The sequence below is a fragment of the Xyrauchen texanus genome, chromosome 12 (assembly GCF_025860055.1).
Source record: "Xyrauchen texanus isolate HMW12.3.18 chromosome 12, RBS_HiC_50CHRs, whole genome shotgun sequence".
Lineage (NCBI taxonomy): Eukaryota > Metazoa > Chordata > Actinopteri > Cypriniformes > Catostomidae > Xyrauchen > Xyrauchen texanus.
This window is the reverse complement of record NC_068287.1, coordinates 44,469,543-44,492,449: the sequence shown is the minus strand read 5'-3', so window position 1 is coordinate 44,492,449 and position 22,907 is coordinate 44,469,543. Positions and strand designations below refer to the sequence as shown.

Below are 22,907 nucleotides of genomic sequence, written 5' to 3'. Positions count from 1 at the left end.
ATGTTTTTGAAAATGTAAAAATGCAGAAAGTTTTCTGTGAGGGTTAGGTTTAGGGTAGGGTTAGGTTTAGGGATAGAATATAAAGTTTGTACAGTATAAAACCATTATGTCTATGGAAAGTCCCCATAAAACATGGAAACACAACATGTGTGCACGTGTCTGTGTGTGTGCGTGTGTGTGTGAGAGAGTGTGTGTGTGTGTGTATTTGAGTGTGTGTGTGTGTGTATTCAACATATAAAAAATTGCTGTGTTAGGGTCTTTCTCATTCATTTCTTATGGTCGAACAACCAACTTTTTTTCTTATGACCACTTTGAATGTACAGATTGATAGTGTAATTAGTCACCAAGTTGTGAACCACTCAGACTGAGGAAATAATTTTGTTTAAAATATGTTTTTTTTAATTGGTCAAAAACAGCTCAGGATGTTTAAAATAACTATTTTACCCATATTTTGTTTATATAACTTGAATATTTGGTTTAAACATTATTTCGACGTCTAATCACAATTCAAAAGGCTTGTATAGTGAAGATTTTATTTTATTGAAAATAATTTTATTCGCACATGACAGGAGCATCAATGCAACAATTAAGCCCTGAATTACTACATGAGGCAAATTGAGCCACTGGTTATCTAAAAATGTGTTAAATATATCTCCAACATTATTTAAATATATTCGTTTTTTATTAAATAATTCCAAGCAACACAGTGACCACTGTGGCTCAGGTGGTCTGCACTCACATACATCACCGAAGTCTGGACTCAGAGGAGGACTTTGTGCCAACACTGTGCAGCTGCACTTTAAACATGAACTCTGATAATCCAGCATGGGCCAAAAAGTATAATATAACTAATGGCAGTATCTACAGTGTTGAATGTGGAGAAGGCTTCAGCGCAGTTGTAGTTTATTAAGATCTGTGGCAGTTGTGTCTCTAAATGAACTGATGTGGTGATTGTTGAGATCTGATCCAACCTATCAAACACATCAAATATATATATTTGACTCCAAATGCTATACTTTCATTTATTGGACATAAAATATGATATAAAAACAATATTTACAGCTTTTCATAACAATGAAATCAAATACACTTTACAGCACAGATGCATCTTCTGAAGAATAACACTAAACTCTCAGTTTGATCACTTTAACACTAATGAGGGTGTGAACAAACAGTCAGAATGTGAGATTGATCCAGTGCTTGAATTGAGGGGATTGGTGGGATCTAGAAGGCATTCATCTAGACAAACCAGCTTCAGTCACACAGTGCCATTAACTTGATTGTAGCTGTTTCTCTCTTTACTGACGGTGTGTTTGAGCATTTAGATGCAGCTCAGTCTTTTTCTCCATTCATCCTTTCCTGCATGATTACACTCTGTTCTGGACTTAATGTGAACTGTAAGCAGGAAAAATAGATTGCAACATCTAAAATAATAATATATACATATTTTAGCTTTTGGACAATAGTTTAATATCTACATTGTTGCTCAAGTGTAATTCTCAGATGCAACATTACAGAATATAATCACCTCAACATCCTCAGTGATATTACTTCTGTCATAGTAGCGCTGAGTGAAGGAATGCTAAATTAAAGACACAAAAAACAGTATGTGCATTACATCACTTTTGTTTAATATGAAGTGAAGCAGCTTGTATTGTTGGTCAACTGTAAATCTGATATAAGAAGCTAACCTGACGTTTCAGACTTGGACTCTGAGTTTGGCTGGATTCATCACGCTCTGTTAGGACGGATTTCGAAAACAGAAGTAAAAGTGACCATTAGGAGGAACAATCAGAAGTGAGATGCAGCAAACAGATGGTCTGATAATTGACTGATTCATTGACAGCTAACAACATGAATGCTGTACAGCCGTGGCCAAAAGTGTTGGCAGTGACATACATTTTGTGTTTTGCAAAGTTTTCTGCTTCAGTATTTGTAGATTATGTTTTCACATGTTTCTATGGTGTACTGGAAAACAATGATAAGCGTTTCAAAAGTTTTAAAGGCTTTTATTGACAAATATATTCAAAGATTCAATATTTACAGTGTTGACCCTTGTTCTTCATAACCTCTGCAATTCACTCTGGCATGCTGGATATCACCTTCTGTGCCAAATCCTGACTGATGATCCGTTCATGCCTTATTAGTGCTCTAGATTTGATCACAATTTATGGGCTTCTGCTTGTCAACTCGCCTTTTGAAGATTGACCACAGGTTCTCTATGGGACTAAGATCCGGGGGGTTGTCTGTCCACGGATCCAACATTTCAATGTGATGATCTCCGAGCCACTTCATTATCACTCTTGTCTTGTGACATGGTGCTCCATCATGCTGAAAATGCACGGATCATCACCAAATTGCTCCTGGATCGTTGGGAGAAGTTGCTCTTGCAGGACGTTTTGCTACCATTCTTTATTCATGGCGGTGTTTTTGTGCAGGATTTTGTGCAGGGGCTTCATCAGAGAAAATAACCGGACCAGTCTTCTGCTGTCCAATCCTTGAACTTCCTGCAGAATTTCAGTCTGTCCTTGATGTTGTTCTTGGAGAGAAGTGGCTTCTTTGCTGCCCTTCTTGACACCAGGCCATTGTCCAAAAGTCTTCGCCTCACTGTGTGTGCAGATGCACTCACGCCAACCTGCTGCCAATATTGAGCTCTGCACTGGTGGTGACACGATTCTGTAGCTGACTCCTCAGGAGGAGACGTCCTGGCACTTGCTGGACACTCTGGGACATCCTGAAGACTTCTTCACTGCAGTTGAACCTCTCTCCTTGAAGTTCTTGATGATCTGGTAAATGGTTCTTTAAGGTGCAATATTCTTTGCAGCAATTTCCTTGCATGTGAGGCCATTTTGATGCAAAGTGATGATGGCTGCATGTCTTTATTTAGAGGTAACCGTCGCTAACAAGAACACAATGATTGGAAGCATTTCTTCCCTCCTTTTATAGCGATCAGTCTGCTCTTATAATCCAATCAGAATGATAGAGTAGTTCTCGTTCACACTTTCCCATGTGCTGCTGATATGATTAGTGAAATTATGTTAGCTGGTCATTTTGTGCCAGGGCAAAAAACAGTGAAATTTTGTTTTTTGTGATAAAGTTTATTTCTTTGGCCAATTAAGCTTTTTGCAATGATTTAAAATGCATCTGATCACTCTGCACAATAATCTAGAAACAATGTGAATCAACACCACAACAACTGAAGCAGAAAACACAAAATTGATGTGCACAATACTTTTGGCCATGACTGTACAGTATTTTAAGTTGGTTAAGTATTTGTCAGGTGTTTCTGATCTGATGTCCTGTAAACAATTATCTAAACTTTAATAGTCTTTGACACAAACATTGGATTTATTTCAAGCTACATCACGATTTACTTTCTTGAAATAATTAAACAGAACAGATCATGTTACTTTATTCTATCACATCATAATAATATAAATTACATTTTAATTGTTTAAAAAGAAAGAGAGAACAAAACATCACATTATGATTAAAATGAGTATAATTGTTTATACTCACCGCATATTTGTAAAATCAACAGGTATATGACAACGAGGCTTTCACAAGAAAACACAACGATTCTTAAATCCCCCACTGAACGTTCACCATTAACTGGGGATGAAAATTAAAGCAATTATCTCTGAAATCATTGTATTAAATGTATTAACTTTTGTGCACTATAATCCAGATTATATATTTGTATGCTGCACATATTTATATTTTTATTGAGAATTTGGCAGTACTGCAGATATGGTTGACTTTTGTATGGCAAATGGCTTGCTATGTTCCTCATTCGTAATTCTCTTTGGATAAAAGCATCAGATAAATCATTAAATGTAATGTAAAAGTATGCCAAGGTGCCACCTGTGTATATAACATGAGACTTTGATTCTGGAATTCCACTAAAATTAAATAAGCACATGTAACATATAAATCACTGTACAATGTTAAAGTGTTTTGTTCACTCACCTGTTTTCAGTATCAGTTCTGTCATCAGTGCAATAGCGCTGATTAAAACAACAGCAACTGATCCAAACAGGTACACGTAAAGATTACTGTGAAAGTCTGGAATGCAAGTCAAAACTGTTTCATATATCAACAAATAAATGCACCGATTTATCTTAAAAACATGTTTTTAAAAAGCAACACAAAATAACATTAATTACTAATTTAATATAGCCAACATAAAGCCATAATAATCTATAAAATACTATGTATCGATTAATGAGTTTGGTTTCTGAAATGTAAAAGATTTTCCTCAAAGTAAATGATCTTGTAGCTACTAACTTTTAAAAACAGAAACTAAAGCCTGTAAGCAGAACAACAACACACAGAGAATATGATCAATAATAAGTCAATAATTAATACTGTACCCCAATGATTAAAGGCACGTCTAAAGTTATTTAGTGCCCATAATACTTGGAGAAACACAATTAAACAGGCCCATCCGGCACAATCTATATGTTGAAAACAAAGCAAAGAGAATTTCATGAAGAGTCTGTTTTTTCACAAATGAAAAGTAAACAATCTTTAGCATAAATACACTGTTTGCAGCAGGGACTAAAAACTAAATATTTTTCATTTCGGTTTGTTCTGAGCAAAAACAGATTTTTTTTTGTTCTGGTTTAGATGTTCAGCAGCCTCCTTTCCAAATGTTAACTGGTTTGATCTATCGAGTGGTGGTGGCATAGTGGGATAAAGCGCACAACTGATAATCAGAAGGTTGCTGGTTCGATCCCCACAGCCACCACCACTGTGTCCTTGAGCAAGACACTTAACTCCAGATTGCTCTGGGGGGATTGTCCCTGTAATAAGTGCACTGTAAGCTGCTTTGGATAAATTTGGATAAGTTAATTAACAGTTAAGTTTAATTGTTATTACAACTCTTCTTCTGAGTCAAAACACAGCAGCATCAAATCTGTATTATTGCATCATATCTGACAATAATTCAGTGAAGAGTTGGAAACAACTGATACATTTATTTCTTGATGTTTTCACATGAATCTGCACTCCATACTCCATAATAATAAAACAAATATATTAAAAATAAAAATAAAATACTTGATTTGGAAAGTCAAACACCTGTCTAAATAAGGTCTCACAGCTGAAAATGCATATCAGACCAAAAACCATGAGGTCAAAAGAACGGCCTGCAGAGCTCAGAGACAGGATTGAGTCGAGGCACAGATCTGGGGAAGGCTACAAATACATTTCGGCTGCGCTTAAGGTTCCCAAGAGCACAATGGCCTCCATAATTCTTAAATGGAAGATGTTTGGAATAACCAGGACTCTTCCTAGAGCTGAACCCCCGGCCAAACTGAGCAATCGGGGGAGAAGGGCCTTGACCAAGAACCTGATGTTCACTCTGGTTGAGCTCCAGAGATCATCTGTGGAGATAGGAGAAACTTGCAGATGGTCAACCATCACTGCAACACTCCACCAATCTGAGCTTTATGGAAGGGTGGCCAGACAGAAGCCTCTCCTCAGTGAGACACATGAAAGCACCTAAATGACTCTCAGATTGTGAGAAACAAGATTCTCTGATCTGATGAAACGAAGATTGAACTGTTTGGCCTAAATTCCAAGAGTCATGCCTGGAGGAAACCAGGCACATGTGCATTACCATCACAACGGTGAAGCACTGTGGTGGTAGAATCATGCTGTGGGGGTATTTTTCAGTGGCAGGGACTGGGGGACTGGTCAGGGTTGAAGGAAAGCTGAATGCAGTAAAATACAGAGCTATCCTAAATGAAAACCTGGTCCAGAGCACAAAGGACCTCAGATGGTTTGAAGAAACACCTTCCAACAGGAAAATGACCCAAAGCACACAGCCAAGACAACATAAGAGTGGCTTAGGGACAACTCTGTGAATGTCCTTGAGTGGCCCAGCCAGAGCCCAGACTTGAACCCAATCGAACATCTCTGAAGAGACCTGAAAATGGCTGTCCACCGATGGTTCCCATCCAACCTGACAGGTTGAGAGGAACTGGAGAGAAGAATGGAAGAAAACCCCAAATCCAGGTGTGCAAAGCTTGTCATTTCATATGCAAAAAGACTTCAGGCTGTAATTGCTGCCAAAAGTGCTTCAACTAAGTACTGAGTTAAGGGTCTGAATACTTATGCCAATGTGATATTTCAGTGTTTTCTTTTTAATAAAGTTATCAAAAATCTGTATGAGTGCAGATGTGAAAAAATTATATTTAAAGCATACTTTCTGAATGCACTGTATATGTGGTATTTATACATAGTTGTTAAAAAGGGCTTCATTCCCCATCTGTCGCTCACTTCGACGTTGCGGCTGACGATGGAGGCGATCTAGGGACAGCAGCGGGTGCAGCTCCTCTGGGTACGCCCCCTCGCCCTCAGAGCCATGAAGGTCACAGCGCAGTCACTCGGGCAGGCGATGGCCATACTCGTGGTCCAGGAACGTCATCTGTGGCTGAACCTGGTCGAGATGCATGAGACCGACAAAGTGCGCTTCCTCAACGCCCCTGTCTCCCAATTCAGCCTCTTCGGCGACACCGTCAAGGACTTTATCCAGCAGTTCTCCTTGTTGAAGAAACAGACGGAGGACATCTCACACATCCTGCCCCGCCGCAAACCTTGCCGCCATGAGCCATGCCCATTCTGCTCGCTGAGGGCGTCCTGCTGTGGCGAAGAAAAGCCCTGCTCCGCCTCAACCCAGCTCTCAGCCCACGCATCGAGCACCCTGCAGAAAGCAGACGCCCCATGTCTCACGGACCCCTCAAGGACCCGCAAGGCTCCCAGGCTCTCCTGAGACGATCGACTCAGGGACCAAGATGTTAGCTCCGGAGCGGGTAAGTAGACGGGACTGCGATACGCACATTCTCAGTAAAAGAGCTATTTCCTTTGTCTCTGGGTCACCTGGCCCGCAAATGCCGTTCTCACGGCACTCTACCACCACACCTCAACAGTCCCGGCATGCTGGACGCGGAACCCCCGCCCTTAGCCTCATGACTGTTCCCCGGCCGGCCGGTTCTGACGAGTCCAGAGGACGCCTCCACCTGACCTCCTTCTTAAGTCACTAACCTGCCCCCTTCCGGGTGTGCAGAACAAGGTAAGTGCTTCGAGTCTTTTCTCAGCACCAGAGCCTTGGGACACATCCTCACCTCCCGACGCCATACTACCTGCTCCGCCCGCTGCAAAGCCTGAATGCATGGCTTTCACTTCCCAATCCATCACGCTGGCTGGCCCGGACCTTTCGACTTGGTTATGCAATTCAGTTTGCTAGGCCTACGCCCCCCCTTCGCAGGCCTCCACTTTACTGCAGTACACGGCGAGCATGCCAAATCCCTGTGTGTGGAAATTGCTACTCTCTTACTCAAAGACGCAATAGAGCCTGTCCCTCCAACCGAGATGAAGAAGGGTTTCTACAGAACTTCATCGTACCCAAGAAAGGCGGCAGCTTATGACCGTTCTTGGACTTGGCACAAACTCCCATTCAAAATGCTCACGCAAAAACACATCTTAACTTGCGTCCGGCATCTAGATTGGTTCGCAGCAGTAGACTCAGTTAGAAGTGTACTTTTACGTCTCAATTCTGCCTCGACACGACCCGTCGCGTTCGATGGCCAGGCGTATCAGTACAAAGTCCTCCCCTTCGTCATGTCTCTGTCCCCTTGCGTCTTCACGAAAGTCGCAGAGGCATCCCTTAACCCGCTCCGAGAAGCCGGTATCCGCATACTCAACTTCCTCGACGACTGGCTCATTCTGGCCCACTCCCGAGAGTTACTATGCACTCACAGAGACCAGCTGCTCAGAAACCTCAGCCGTTTGGGGCTTCAGGTCAACTGGGAAACTTGCAGAAGGTCAACCATCACTGCAACACTCCACCGATCTGGGAAACTCCACCGATCTGGCAAACTCACCCCGGTTCAGAGCATCTCTTTTCTCGGCATGGAGTTTGAGCATGCGCAGTCAGTGCTGGAATGCCTTCAGGCCAGGTACAGCGGCGAGCATGGCGCCACGGCACGCACCGTGTGACTGTCAACCCCACCTGCCACCAAACATTCAAACCCTGGACAGACCTCTGCTTTTTGCGGCCAGGATTGCCCTTGCAGCAGGTGTCCTGACGCATCCTGATCATGACCGACACTTCCAGATGGAAATGGAAGTGTTGGAAAGGGGCCCCGCTGCGCTGACACATCAATTGCCTAGAGTTGCTGACTGTTTTCTTTTCCCTGCAGAAGTTCAATACTAAATACTAAACATAATCTAGTCAGGTCATACAGCACCACCGCAGCCGCATACGCTCCCTCCACATGTCGCGACTCGCCCGTTTTCTCCTTATTTGCGACTCTCTGCACGCCACTCACATCCCCAGCGACCTCAATGTGGTAGCAGACATGCTGTCACGGCAACGCTGGCCCGGTGGCGAGTGGAGGTCCCCAGACGGTCCAGCAGATTTTGCCACATCTGGACCACGTGCCATCGTAGACACGAACAACCAAGCCAAGCCCCTCTACCAGGCAACTTTACGCTAATTGGTGTTCTTCCCAGGCTGAAGACCCACAGAGGTGCGCAGTTAGGTCAGTGCTCTTATTCCTGCAGGAGAGGCTGGAGGGGAGGCTGTCCACTTCCACCTTGAAGGTGTATGTCGCTGCTATCACGGACCACCACGATGCAGTAGACGGCAAGTCTTTGGGCAAGCAAAACTTAATCATCAGGTTCCTAAGAGGCGCCCGGAGGTTAAATCCTTCCAGGCCAAGCCTGTTCCCCTCCTGGGATCTCTCAGTGGTCCTCACTGGCCTTCAGAGACCCACCTTCGAGCCGCTAGAATCAGTTGTACTCAGGGCCCTCTCTCTAAAGACTGCCCTGCTGATCTCGCTCGCCTCCATCAAGAGGGTCGGGGACCTGCAAGCGTACTCTGTCAGCGACACTTGCCTGGAGTTCTGTCCGGCAGACACACATGTGTTCCTAAGACCACGACCGGGCTACGTGCCCAAGGTTCCTACCAAGCCCTTCAGAGACCAGGTATTGAACCTGCAAGCGCTGCCCCGGGAGGAGAAAGACACAGCCCCTTCATTGCTGTGTCCGGTACGTGCTTTGGACCTTCTGAGCAGCTCTTTGTCTGCTTTGGTGGACAGCGGAAAGGGAACGCTGTCTCCAAACACAGGTCAATCACACCCAGGCCATGCCCCCCCGCTTGCGGACCCGAGCACACTCAACAAGGAGTGTTGCGTCCTCGTGGGCACTGGCCAGAGGCACCTCCCTGGCAGACAAATGTAGAGCAAGATTTTACAATATCAGGGTTGAGTCAGTATCGTCCCGTGTTTTCTCAGGTCTGAGCCGGTAGAACTCGGTAACACACAGACGGACTGGCCGGGTGGATTGCTTTCTCCTAGCGCCCTTTCCCTCGGCTGAGGTAAAACTGTGCGCTTTCTCCCCCAGGAGATTCCACATTTTTGTATCCATGGTTGACTCCTCCCTAGCCCTATGGGTCCACAATTCAGCTGAGGATTCCGCTGACCCAATCCACTGCAGGTACTCAAATCTACCCTGTACTGGAATAGGTGCTCCACAGGTTGGGACTCCTGCGTGGACTCCTCCTGTGTGTATTTTCCGTGGTACGGTCCCCTTACGAGTGGACTGCGTCTCCCTTAGGCAGTTCCAGCTGCCCTCCGGTCGCCGTGTTGTAGCAACTCCCCCATCCTTGAGGCTGGGTCTACCACCACGCCATTTTCCCACATGTGACCTGAGTGGCCCATGTATTTCGCCACTTTTACCTCCCCCTTCTTGGGCAGATGTGGTCTCCGCAGGGTCTTTTCCCCCTGAAAGAATAGGAAACTGGGTAAGACACAATGCATGTAAGGACCCCAGGCATTTGGCTCTATGCAAGAAACATAGAGAGAAAAGAGGCCCGGCTAGGCTCGGCCGTTCCCAGGTTGGCATGCGTTGCCTTGTTCCCCTGTCTAGGGTAACCAGAAGGATTCTGATTACTTTTATGGGGCAATGGGGAAGGGTACGTGCAGTATGACACAACTGGTCGCCTTTGCACGTGAAATTCTTGCCTGCTCGTGTCAGAAGTACAAGTACATGACGTCTAGGTTACGGATGTAACCTCCATTCCCTGATGGAGGGAACGAGACGTTGTGTCCTCCCAAGCCACTGTGGTGGCCGGACCATTTACCGCTCCTCAGAAAAATCCTGAATGAACTCGACGTATTTCCCCGCTTTTATACCCGTATGTCCAGGGGTGGGGTATGCTCTCTGCCTAATTCTCATTGGCCTTTATCATAGATCAGAGGAATATTCGGCACTCAAGAGAGACCCCTAGTGTCGCTTCTTCGTCACAACATCTCGTTCCCTCCATCAGGGAACTGAGGTTACATACGTAACCTAGACGTTCACAGGATACAACACAACAACAGACATTTAGGCAAATAAATGAGTGATGAAGCAGTTTGCTTCAGGATAAAAGTACATGTTACATTTTTCCCGGCAACATGAAGTGGTGTAGTTCCTAAAACTGACTGTGATAAACCCTTTAGCCTTTAGTTTCATGAAAAACGATTCACTCCGGAACAATTGAAAATCACTTTGTTCTGGTTTTTGCTTACGTACTGCTAAAATATTTGTATGTTTTCGGTTTTCCGTTCCGTTTTTAGTCCCTGATTTGCAGGATATCCTTAAATATCAACAGACACTTGTTTGAAGACATCAATCAAGACACACCTTCTTCATTTTCCAGCGTCATGATGTAAAAATAGGCCAGAATGACATTAGTCATCAATGTGAATATTAACCACACTGTTCTCATGGCCACATATTTACCTGAAAAACATGAAAGTGTGACAACGTGTTCATTCATTACACATTTGACTTATTTAAAAAAAAAAAAAGACATTTGAGTTAGTCATATGAGCTTCCTATGATGACCTCCATGAGGCAATACACTCGATGTAAAACTGCTTTTATACGGCGACTGTTATGACTGAAACATTTATGTGAGTGTACATGTTAAACTCGTTTTTTAAACTGCTCTTCATTTCTTTATGCGTAAAACGGTTAATCAGAAAATAAAATCAGGAAATCAGATGCAAACTATAAATGATAGTGACATTCATTCATGATGATTAACAGTGACAGCTGTATACATACTCTTAGATTTATTCCTGTGGTTATTGATGACACCATAACCAGAAGCAGAATCCAGAATAATTCAACACATACTTACATTTGAGTCCATTTTCCCCACATATAAAATTCCAGTCGAATCTTGCCAGTATAACTATCACTGGTAAAACTCCAGCAACGAGAAACGCTAAATACAGAAAAATAATACAGTTATTATAGATGCTACTGTCTGAATTATAAATCTGATTATTCTCAAGTTATAAACCATTCCTGTACAATATTATTTTTAATATTATATTGAAATTGTGAATGAATCTGTAACTAAATATAAACCAAAATGTTTCTACAGTCGTTATTGTTTATAAATATTTTTATTAATATCATTATTGCACTTTTCATTGTATAACACAATTTCTGATGAACAGAGGAGAAATGAATGAGAATGCTTGTAGAATTACATATTGTAGAATAGGGTATTAAATATTGCATTTCCACATAAATGAATTTATTTATACTTACTTCCTCTGGCAACTCCAAATGCATAAAACAAGATGATCAGTTGCAATGGAGGCAAAATATCAAAGCTTATAAAAGCCATGATGTTGAGTATATTAATAAAGGTTGAATCTTTTATCCCTTTTCTCCAGGTTGCAGTGAACACTACAAAATAAATAAATGATTCAAATATAATATTAATGCATTGAAGTTTTAATCAAGTCATAATGTGGTCTACATTAACATTTACTAATAGATACATTACAGCACCCTATACAGAAAAACATCAATCAGTTAGAAATCAAAGTACATTATTCCAAAACAGTCTGAAGGTCTGTGCCAAGTTTCTGTAGCTTGAAAGCTCTAAGAGGAGTTACAAAAGATAATTTGGGTATATGTTAAGGGATTTAAAAAAAAATCCTAATCCAAGTCTCTTTAATTGAAGTAAAATAATTGAAAGGGGGGAAATATCTCATTATTAAATAAATAATTTTCTCCAAAACATGTTGGCCACAATTATAGGCACCCCTAGACATTCTTATGAGTGAAATATATCTGAAGTATATTTTCATTCATATTTATTTTATTTATTTTTTTACCTGAGTGACTAGGAACATCACTAGTGACTGTTTCACAGGGGTGTAAATATGAGGTAACCCACAGGACAAATTCTCTTAATCATCATTCACAGTGGGTTAGACTAAAGAATATAGTTCTGATGTGCGGCAAAATGTTGTTGAGCTTCACAAAATGGGAAGCGGCCAGAAGAAAATAGCCAAACGCATTGAAAATGTCCATTTCCATAATCAGGGCAATAATTAACAAGTTCCAATCAACTAGAGATCTGGCCTGGAAAAGGACGTGTGTCTATATTGTCTCCATGCATAGTGAAGAGGATGGTCCAAGTGGCCAAAGAATCTCCAAGGATCACAGCTGGAGAATTGCAAATTAGTCGGGTCTTGGGGTCAGAATGTCTTAAAAAATACCAGATATCATGTACATCACAACAAGTTGTTTGGGAGGGGTTCAAGAAAAAAGCCTCTGCTCTCATCAAAACTCAATCAACTTCACTTTATAATTATGCCAGACACTACTGGAACTTCAAATGGGACCAGTTTCTACGGTCAGATGAAACAAAAAAAGAGCTTTTTGGCAACAAACACCAGAGATTGGTTTGGCACACACAGAGATGAAAAAGGACCCAATGCCCACGGTCCTGGACATTTTGTTTGGATACATGGCATCATGGACTCTGTCATATACCAGCAGATAAAAAAAATCAAAATCTGACTGCCTCTGCCAAAAAGCTTATAATGGACCCTGGTTGGATCTTCCAGCAGGAGAATGATTCAATACAAACATCAAAATCAACACAAAAATACTTCACCGACCACAAAATCAAGGTTCTGCCATGGCCATCCCAGTCCCCTAACCTCAACCCCATATAAAGCCTGTGGGGCGAACTAAAGATTAGAGTCCACCAGCATGGACCTCTGAATTTGTGGGCAGTGGTGGCTCAGTGGTTGAGGCTCAGGGTTACTGACCAGAAGGTTGGGGGTTCAAGCCCCAGCACAACCAAGATGCCACGGTTGGGCCCTTGAGCAAGGCACTTAACTCCAGGTTGCTCCGGGGGGATTGTCCCTGTAATAAGTGCACTGTAAGTCGCTTTGGATAAAAGCATCTGCCAAATGCATAAATGTAAATGTATATAAAGGTAAATGTAGGATCTGAAGAGATTCAGTATGGAGGAATGATCTCAGATGCCTTGCCAGGGGTTCTCCAATCTCATTGGATATTATAAGAGAAGACTCAGAGCTGTTATCTTGCAAAAACAAAAAAGGGAGGTTCCATAAATTATTGATTTACAAGGGTGCAAATAATTATGGCCAATGCATTTTGTAGAAAATATTTATTTATTAATAAATATTTCAATATTTCAATATTCCTGTTTCAATTAATTTACTTCAATGAAAAGTTAGATTTTTGTGCTTTTCAAAATGAAAGATCAAAAGGATAAACAATGCAGATTTTTTTTTCAAAGCCTTTTTTGCTCATGTTTACCAAGTGTGCCAAGTGCGACTTGGCCGGGAGCACAAAATGTCTCATTCCCTCCATCAGGGAACGGTTGTTACATATGTTACCTAGACGTTCCCCGTCTGTTGCTCACTTCGACGTTGTGTCGAAGAAGCGACACTAGGGGTCCAATTTAAATCACGGCATGTGCTGAGCTGTGTACGTGTACTGCTGACACAAGAGCGGGGAGGTACTTAATGTGCCAAAATGACCAGCTGTATCAGACTGCACGTACCTTTCCCCAGTGCCCTATAAAGTTGTCGGAACCTTTATAGTTACCCTAGACAGGGGAACAAGTCACGCTTTCCAACCTGGGAACGGGCCGAGCCTAGCTATTTTATTGACAATGTGGGTACCGCAGCCCCGCTTTCTGAGTGATGTGGCAAATGAAATAAACTCAAACAAGGATTCTCCTCCCTGCCCTCCAGTGGTCTTCTTGCTAGCTCCAGAGCGAATTTCTCGGTGTTGATCATCTCAGGTGCGCCTGGGAGCCTTCTGGGTCCTCGAGGTGGTCTGTGAGACGGGGGGTGTGCGCTTCCTGAGGGGTGCTCGACACGGAGGCTGAGAGCTGGGCCCAGGTTGAGGCGGAGCAGAACATTTCTTAGCCGCAGGAGGACGCCCTCGGCAAGCAGACGGGGCTTGGCCCATGGTGGCAGAATTGCGGCGGGGCAGGATATGTGAAATGCTTCTTCACCGCGGAGAAATCCTGGGCAAAGTCCTCAACGGTGTTGACGATGAGGCCGAACTGGGAGACCAGCACGTCGAGGAAGCATGTCTTGTCCATCTCGCGCATCTCGACCAAGTTCAGCCACAGATGACGTTCCTAAACCACGAGAGTGGCCATCGCCTGCCCGAGTGACTGCAGCCCAAAACACACGAGACAGCGCCTGTGGCTGTCTGAAGCGGTGAGCACCGTTTTGTGGCCCGTTCTGTTTCCATATCGCAGCAGCTCATTTCAGGTTTGTCCCAGTTCTCCCGATGGCCAGTCCACCTCTGATCGGCCCCAAAGTGCAAAAATGCCCGCTATTTACATTTATGCATTTGGCAAATGCTTTTATCCAAAGTGACTTACAGTGCACTAATTACAGGGACAATCCCCTGGAGCAACCTGGAGATAATTGCCTTGCTCAAGGACACAATGGTGGTGGCTGTGGGGATCGAACCAGCGACCTTCGAATTACCAGTTATGCGCTTTAGCCCACTACGCCGCCACCACTCCTGTATGCCAGATTACCAATCCAGCCCAGGCTCAGAGATATCTGAAAACAGTGTATCCGCACATGAACACAGAACAACTCGCCACCTGTCACCCCTTGAGCATTTTGCTCAGCTTTCCATCTGGGGCCACCCCGATGTCCGGGGCCCCACGAATTTGCGTTGTTTGCATGGAGGTTAACATAGCTACTGTGAAAAACTGTATATATAATCATATATGACATAAACAGATGCTTATACCAAAAATGTCTTACACACAAAGTAAAATAAACAAGCAACTAATCATATGGATCTAATAAGGGGCTACAAGCGGTGTACACGATTTCACTGCTGATAAGGGAGTAAAAATGTAGTTCCCTCTGAAATAATTAAAAATGTTTACACTTGTTTGAATATTATGACTGATTCAATGTTAGAACAAATATCCCAAACATATATGACATTCCAACAATCTGACAGAATAAAACCATTAACCATTGTTCAACATTTTGATATTTGCTCCCAGAGGTGGAATGAAATGTTTAAAGGAATACTTACAGTAGATAATGATGATGACACACATCAGAGGCATTATTCCAAACAGGACTTTTATCATGCCACTGTCAAACGCTGTATAATGCCGGATTCTATTACGAACGTCTTTAAAAAGGACTGGGAAAGAAAAAAAAAAACAATTTCAGAACACGGAGTAATTTTAGACACTAGCATGTTTAATATTTAGAGTACCTGAACTGCATAATTAATAAACATTTTAATATTGTGTCTGCAGCGGAATAGTGTTTACACGAATATTATCATGTTAATGATTGTTGTATATTATGTTTGTTCGCATACCTGAAAAAACAACACTGGTGAAAACAATATATTCCATCCGAAAGCTGTAACGCACCAATTGTTGTGTTTTGCCTACAAACAGAATAGGTTCCTGCCACATTAATGTATTCAACTATTATAAATATATATTCTATTATTTATGGTAATATTAAAACAAAAACTTTATTGTGCTTTATTGAAATCAAATATGTGATGAGATGTCTGGTTTGAGAGTGTATTATCTGATCTCTGTTAACCTTTGATTTATAAATGATCAGAAATGAATCATACCTGTAAAGTCTTTAGCATATGGAGCAGCCCAAATCAACATTAGAGGTCTCAGTAAATAAAGAGCACAACAAATGACTGTCTCATGCGCAGATCCTGAAACAAAAACACATTAATCATGAGAAATATATGTTATATTTTCAGATGAAAGAGCAGAGAATACTGTAACAATATAGCTTTCCACTCTGTATTACAATAATAATAATAATAATAATAATAATAAAAGCAAGCAACAATGAATGGGGCCAAGCCCGAAAGCAATTCCCTAAGCACAATGCAAAGAGCTCCAGCACAACAGAGTCACAACATCTATACCAGCTGAAGCAGGTATCAAACTTCTTGGGCTCACCCAGTCCTTTGAACTGAAACCCAGAGCTCTAACCACTGCGCCACACAACTGACAAGTCTGACTGATGTCCAAGAGACGACCCCCATTATTATTATTATTGAAGCAGGAATTACGCAGTACAATACAGTCTGAATTGTAGTAAGCACAATATGAAGATTCAGAGATCAACAGAATTAATCATTTTAAAACGGCTCTATCCTGGACTCAAACTCACAATCTTTTAACTTGTGCTTCAATGTGTTTACCACAGGCCCATTCAGATGACACAGCTCAAAGTGACAAAGAGACATTTCAAGCTGAGAACAGCAGGTTTAAAAAAAAAATTGAAAAATTATATATATAATTTAGAAATATATCTCTGCCTGTTTCAGAAGACTTAGAATAAGGAAGCAATGATATATTAAAAGTTTTGTTTAAATTGACTGCATTTTGACCACTATATGGTGCTGTCTCCAAACTGCTTTGGTACCCTCAGGACATGACGTCAATGACCTCTTTCAATTTTTTTTCCTCTTTCTCCACTATTTGGCAATTCCCAGTGCGCTCTGATTTCTCATTTCTTGACCCATAGGTGGTGCTATCACTAAACTTTACATGTTATCTTGGATCATGGTCCTGATGAAGCATACCAAATTTCGTTTCGATATGACAAAGCATTGCCAAGATACAGCCTCAAATCAGCATCATTTCTGAACGGTAGCACAAATTAAAATTACGTTCTTCAGTTCTAAATCGAGATTATTTTGAGCCATCCTTTAAACAAATAGGACAAAAGGACGTGAAATGTTTAAACTGTAAACATCATGCAAGGTGGTGGCCACTGTAATGGGAATTACAGATTACATTTGAATCATCCTCTCCGGGAACCAGCACCTTATCGTGGTGGAGAGGTTTGTGTGCCCTTATGATCCTGAGGGTTGTGTTGTCTGGAGCCATGTGCTCCTGGTAGGGTCTCCCAAGGCAAAGTGGTCTCAGGTGAGGGGCCAGACGAAGAATGGTTCACAATGACTCATGGATAAAACGGCAAGAGGAGGAGTTACCCTGCCCGGAGGAAGCCCGGGGCCCCCGTCTGGAGCCAGGCCCAGATGGAGGGCTCCGTCGGCGGCGCCTGGTGGCCGGGCTTGTCACGGAGCCTGGCCGGGCACAGCCCGAAGCGGCGATGGAACCCCCTCTACATCCCTTGGGCCCACCACCCATTGGAGGAACCGCAGGAGTCGGGTGCGCTGCCATATGGGCGGCAGTGAAGGCCGTGGGCCTCGACGGACCAGACCCGGTCAGCAAAGGCTTGCTCTGGGGACGTGGAATGTCACCTCACTGGGGGGGAAGGAGCCGGAACTAGTGAGGGAGGTGGAGCGTTACCAGTTGTATCTGGTGGGGCTTACATCGACACACAGTTTTGGCTCTGGATCCATACTCCTGGATAGGGGATGGACTCTATTCTTCTCTGGAGTTTCCCAGGGTGTGAGGCGACGGGCGGGTGTGGGGATACGGGCGGGTGTGGGGATACTCACGAGTCCCCGGCTGAGCGCCACTACGTTGGAGTTTACCCCGGTGGACGAGAGTGTCGCCTCCCTACGCCTACGGGTTGTGGGGGGGAAAACTCTGACTGTTGTCTGTGCATATGCACCGAACAGCAGTTCAGAGTATTCGGCCTTCTTGGAGACCCTGAATGGAGTCCTGAATAGGGCCCCAGTAGGGGACTCCATAGTGATGCTGGGTGACTTCAACGCACACATGGGAAATGACAGGGACACCTGGAAAGGCGTGATTGGGAGGAACGGCCTCCCTGATCTGAACTCAAGTGGATGTTTGTTATTAGACTTCTGTGCTAGTCATGGATTATCTATAACAAACACCATGTTCGAACATAAGGATGCTCATAAGTGTACGTGGTACCAGAGCACCCTAGGCCGAAGGTCGATGATCGATTTTGTAATCGTGTCGTCAGATCTGAGGCCATATGTTTTGGACACTCGGGTAAAGAGAGGGGCAGAGCTGTCAACCGATCACCATCTGGTGGTGAGTTGGGTCAGGGGGTGGGGAAAGACTCTGGACAGACCTGGGAAGCCCAAGCGAGTAGTGCGGGTGAACTGGGAACGTTTGGAGGAGGTCCCTGTCCACGATATCTTCAACTCACACCTCCGGCAGAGCTTTTCAGGCATCCCTGCGGAGGTTGGGGACCTTGAACCGAGTGGGCAATGTTCAAAGCTTCCATTGCCGAGCCAGCGGTGGAAAGCTGCAGCCTCAAGGTTTTAGGTGCCGCAAGGGGTGGTAACCCTCGAACACCGTGGTGGACACTGGTGGTCAGGGAAGCCGTCCGACTGAAGAAAGAGGCCTTCCGGATTTGTTGTCCCGGAGGTCTCCGGAGGCAGTTGCAAGGTACCGACAGGCCCGAAGGGCTGCGGCCTCGGCCGTGAGGGAGGCAAAGCAGTGGGTGTGGGAAAAGTTCAGAGAAGCCATGGAGAAGGACTTTCGGTCCGCGCCAAAGTGCTTCTGGAAAACCGTCCGCCACCTTAGGAGGTGGAAACGGGGAACCATTCAAGCTGTATACAGCAAAGATGGGACGCTGTTGACCTCAACCGAGGAGGTTATTGGGCGGTGGAAGGAACACTTTGAAGAACTCCTAAATCCCAACACGCCCTCTATGGTAGAGGCAGAGCCAGAGGATGATGGGGATCAGATTCTATTTCCCTGGGGAAGGTCACTGAGGTAGTCAAACAACTCCGCAGTGGCAAAGCCCCGGGGATTGATGAGATCCGACCAGAAATGCTGAAAGCTTTGGATGTGGAGGGGGTGTCATGGATGACACGCCTCTTCAACATTGCGTGGAAATCTGGGACAGTGCCTAAGGAGTGGCAGAACGGGGTGGTGGTTCCCCTCTTCAAAAAGGGGGATCAGAGAGTGTGTGCCAACTACAGGGGTATCACACTTTTCAGCCTCCCACACTTCTCAGTTTACTCCAAGGTGCTGGAGAGGAGGGTTCGGCCGATTGTCGAACCTCGGATTGAAGAGGAACAATGCGGTTTTCGTCCTGGCCGTGGAATGACGGACCATATCTTTACTCTCGCAAGGATCCTGGAGGGGGCCTGGGAGTATGCCCTTCCGGTCTACATGTGTTTTGTGGATCTGGAGAAGGCGTATGACCGGGTCCCCCGGGAGAGACTGTGGGAGGTGCTGCGGGAGTACGGGGTGGGGGGATCCCTTCTTAGGGTGATCCAATCCCTGTACGTCCAAAGCGAGAGCTGTGTCCGGGTCCTCGGCACGAAGTCGAGTTCATTCCATGTGGGGGTTGGTCTCCGCCAAGGCTGCCCTTTGTCACCAATCCTTTTTGTGATATTCATGGACAGGATATCGAGGCGTAGTCGGGGTGGGGGAGGTATGCGGTTCGGTGGGCTGGGGATCTCATCGCTGCTTTTTGCAGATAATGTTGTCTTCATGTCATCATCGCTCCGTGACCTTCAGCTCTCACTGGATCGCTTGGCAGTCGAGTGTGAAGCAGCTGGGATGAGGATTAGCACCTCTAAATCTGAGGCCATGGTTCTCAGCAGGAAACCGATGGAGTGCGTACTCCAGGTAGGGAATGAGGTTTTGCCCCAAGTGAAGGAGTTCAAGTACCTGGGGGTCTTGTTCACGAGAGAGGGACAATGGAGCGGGAGGTTGGCCGGAGAATCGGGGCAGCGGGGCGGTATTGCACTCGCTCTATCGCACCGTTAGTCACGAAAGAGAGCTGAGCCGAAGGCAAAGCTCTCGATCTACCGGTCAATTTTTGTTCCTACCCTCACCTATGGTCATGAAGGTTGGGTCATGACCGAAAGAACTAGGTTCTGCAGTAAAAGCGGCCGAAATGGGCTTCCTCAGAAGGGTGGCGGGCTTCTCCCTTAGAGATAGGGTGAGGAGCTCAGTCATCCGTGAGGAGCTCGGAGTAGAGCCGCTGCTCCTTTGCGTTGAAAGGAGTCAGTTGAGGTGGTTTGGGCATCTGGTAAGGATGCCCCCTGGCCGCCTCCCTAGGGAGGTGTTTCAGGCACGTCCAGCTGGGAGGAGGCCTCGGGGAAGACCCAGGACTAGGTGGAGAGATTACATCTCCACACTGGCCTGGGAACGCCTCAGGGTCCCCCAGTCAGAGTTGGTTAATGTGGCTCGGGATAGCGAAGTTTGGGGCCCCCTGCTGGAGCAGCTGCCCCCGCGACCCGACTTCGGATAAGCGGTTGAAGATGGATGGATGGATGGATGGATTTCAATCATCATGAGGAGAGTAATCAGACAAAAAATAACATTGTCTCTAGGACAAACCGTTCATGAAAAAGAAAAGTGAAATTTTGAACTGGTGGTGGCACTATAGAGTATGACTTAGAGAACCCAAATTTGGTTTAGGGGTTATTCATACCCACACTTATCAGTGTGCCAAATTTCATAATTTTCCTATGCACGGTTCATAGTGCTGCCATAGACTCCCAGCCAGAATAATAATAATAATAATAATAATGGATAGGGGCTCGCCCCTTCAGGATTGGCCTTTAATAATAATAATAATAATAATAATAGAAATAGAAATAATACAAATAACAGAAACACTTACCTTCAGTAACACCCCAGAAGACAAAAGCAAAGAACATGATAATATTTGGACAAAAGACCAGAAACACATGAAGATGCAGGACTGTATCTAAAAAGAAAACACAAATGGTATGTTTTTTCAGTCAGAAGGGTAACTGCAGTTTAACTCATTGTTTGTTAATTTAAACATTATTTTTAATCCATAAAAGGACTTCAAAACTGACATCAGTCATTTACAACAATATAAGAAGTTCTTTCTGCAAACGTACCCTCTTTTTTTGGCTTATAGTAGATCAGACAGAGGAGCAGAAGTGCAGATCCAGATGCAGTAATACAGAGAATCATCACCATTATGTGTAAAGGAGAGAACCCTGTGAGACATAGACAGTTACAGTACATCGTGCAGTACAGTTATTGTGCAAAGAATTCCCTGTATACCCTAAAAGAGTTATTATAACTGGTTTTGTAGGCACAAGTATATCCACCTTAGTGGCTTGTGCATTTGTTCAAACACTTAAATATTTCCCTGTTGCTCTTAATGGCTTGCATACATCAAACTCTCTTAAAATGACAAATTGGAAAACATAATTGCATAAAGCATTTAACCCACTTAGTTAATTAAATGGCATCATAAAATGCCAGCAAATGTTATATCATATAATAATGTTACATTGCATTTTAATAACTACGTAGATGTGTTTGCTGTGGCAAAACTTGTCACCACAATGTCCCACTAATGGCCAAAGTACTCTGCAGCAAGCCAAAAGAGCCCACCCCCATGTATCTACGATGTTCTTGTGCCGAGATTTGGTTGGGTCATGTTGTTATACAGTTGCTAGGGTGCTCAGGATGGTTGCTAGGGTGTGGCTAGGACATTAAAAGCTGCTTAATAGCACGAGTTAAAAGAGGAAACACCCGGGTCTCTATGAATTTGTGATCTGGAGATTTGATCCCACTGATCCCTTGTCAATGTTACAACTATAGGATTTTTCGCCCTCTGGGTGAACATTGTGCGCCTGATTACTAATAAACGTCATAGTCGAACTCCCCTTAATAAGCAAGCGGCACATATACTAATCCTGCCAACCTAGCTCATTTGCCTGATTGAAAGCTGTTCCCAATCAATGCATCAACTTACTATTGAATAATATTGAATTCAACTGATATGCAATCACAGTTTAGACTCCAAATGCCATTTATTTATATCTGTTGTCTTACCAAGTCGCAGCAGTTCTACAGTCATGTTGGCTGAAACTCCTCCAGCAAACACTTGACACATGTAAACTCCTTTATCTTCAGTTCTGACACTCTTCAGTCTGAGAGAGAAGTTTCCTTTGGGGATTTCATCAGTGAAGAACTCAACTCTGTCTCTGTATCGCTCGTGTGATGATTCTGGATTAATATTTTTGTTTTGGTAGAGCAGGACCAGGAAGTCTCCATCTTTATTTGTTTTCTTCCATGAAACTTCTTCAATCTCTTCAGGTGTGATGTGAGAGTCCACAGAGCAGTTCAGAGTGACGTCATCACCGCATACACAGATATATTGTGATTTGATCCAAAAACCTGGAAGTGCTCTGAAAATAATTAACAGGGGAAAGTAAGCATACATATTTGCTTGAAATGTTACATAAACTTTCCAATAGAACACATTAGGTTCTCACTCACCAACATTTTTTATTTCAACCACAGTTTCACCAGAATCCTTATCACTGAAAACTTTACACGTGTAAACTCCTTTATCTTCAGGTCTCACATTGTTCAACAGGAGGGAGAAATTTCCATGTTGAATCTGGTCAGTAAAGAAATGAGCTCTATCATGATAATACTGCTGCTGGACCTCTGGTCTACTGCCGCCATCTTGATACAGATGAACCGGAGTGTCTATGTCTGATCTTCTCCATTCCACCTTCAGTCCTTTGGTTAGTAAGGGTTTGTCAACAAAACAGGGCAAAACCACTGAACCTCCCAGAGGAACCACCAGAGGACCAGTGGGACCTCTTACTTTAAAGCCTGAAAGACCAGA

The 22,907-nt window shown here is 43.9% G+C and overlaps 1 pseudogene; it reads right to left on the bottom strand.

The window, feature by feature from the left end:
* Window positions 1–272: 272 nt before the first annotated feature.
* Window positions 273–22,907, bottom strand: part of LOC127653190 (uncharacterized) — a 48,287-nt pseudogene continuing 25,652 nt past the window's right edge.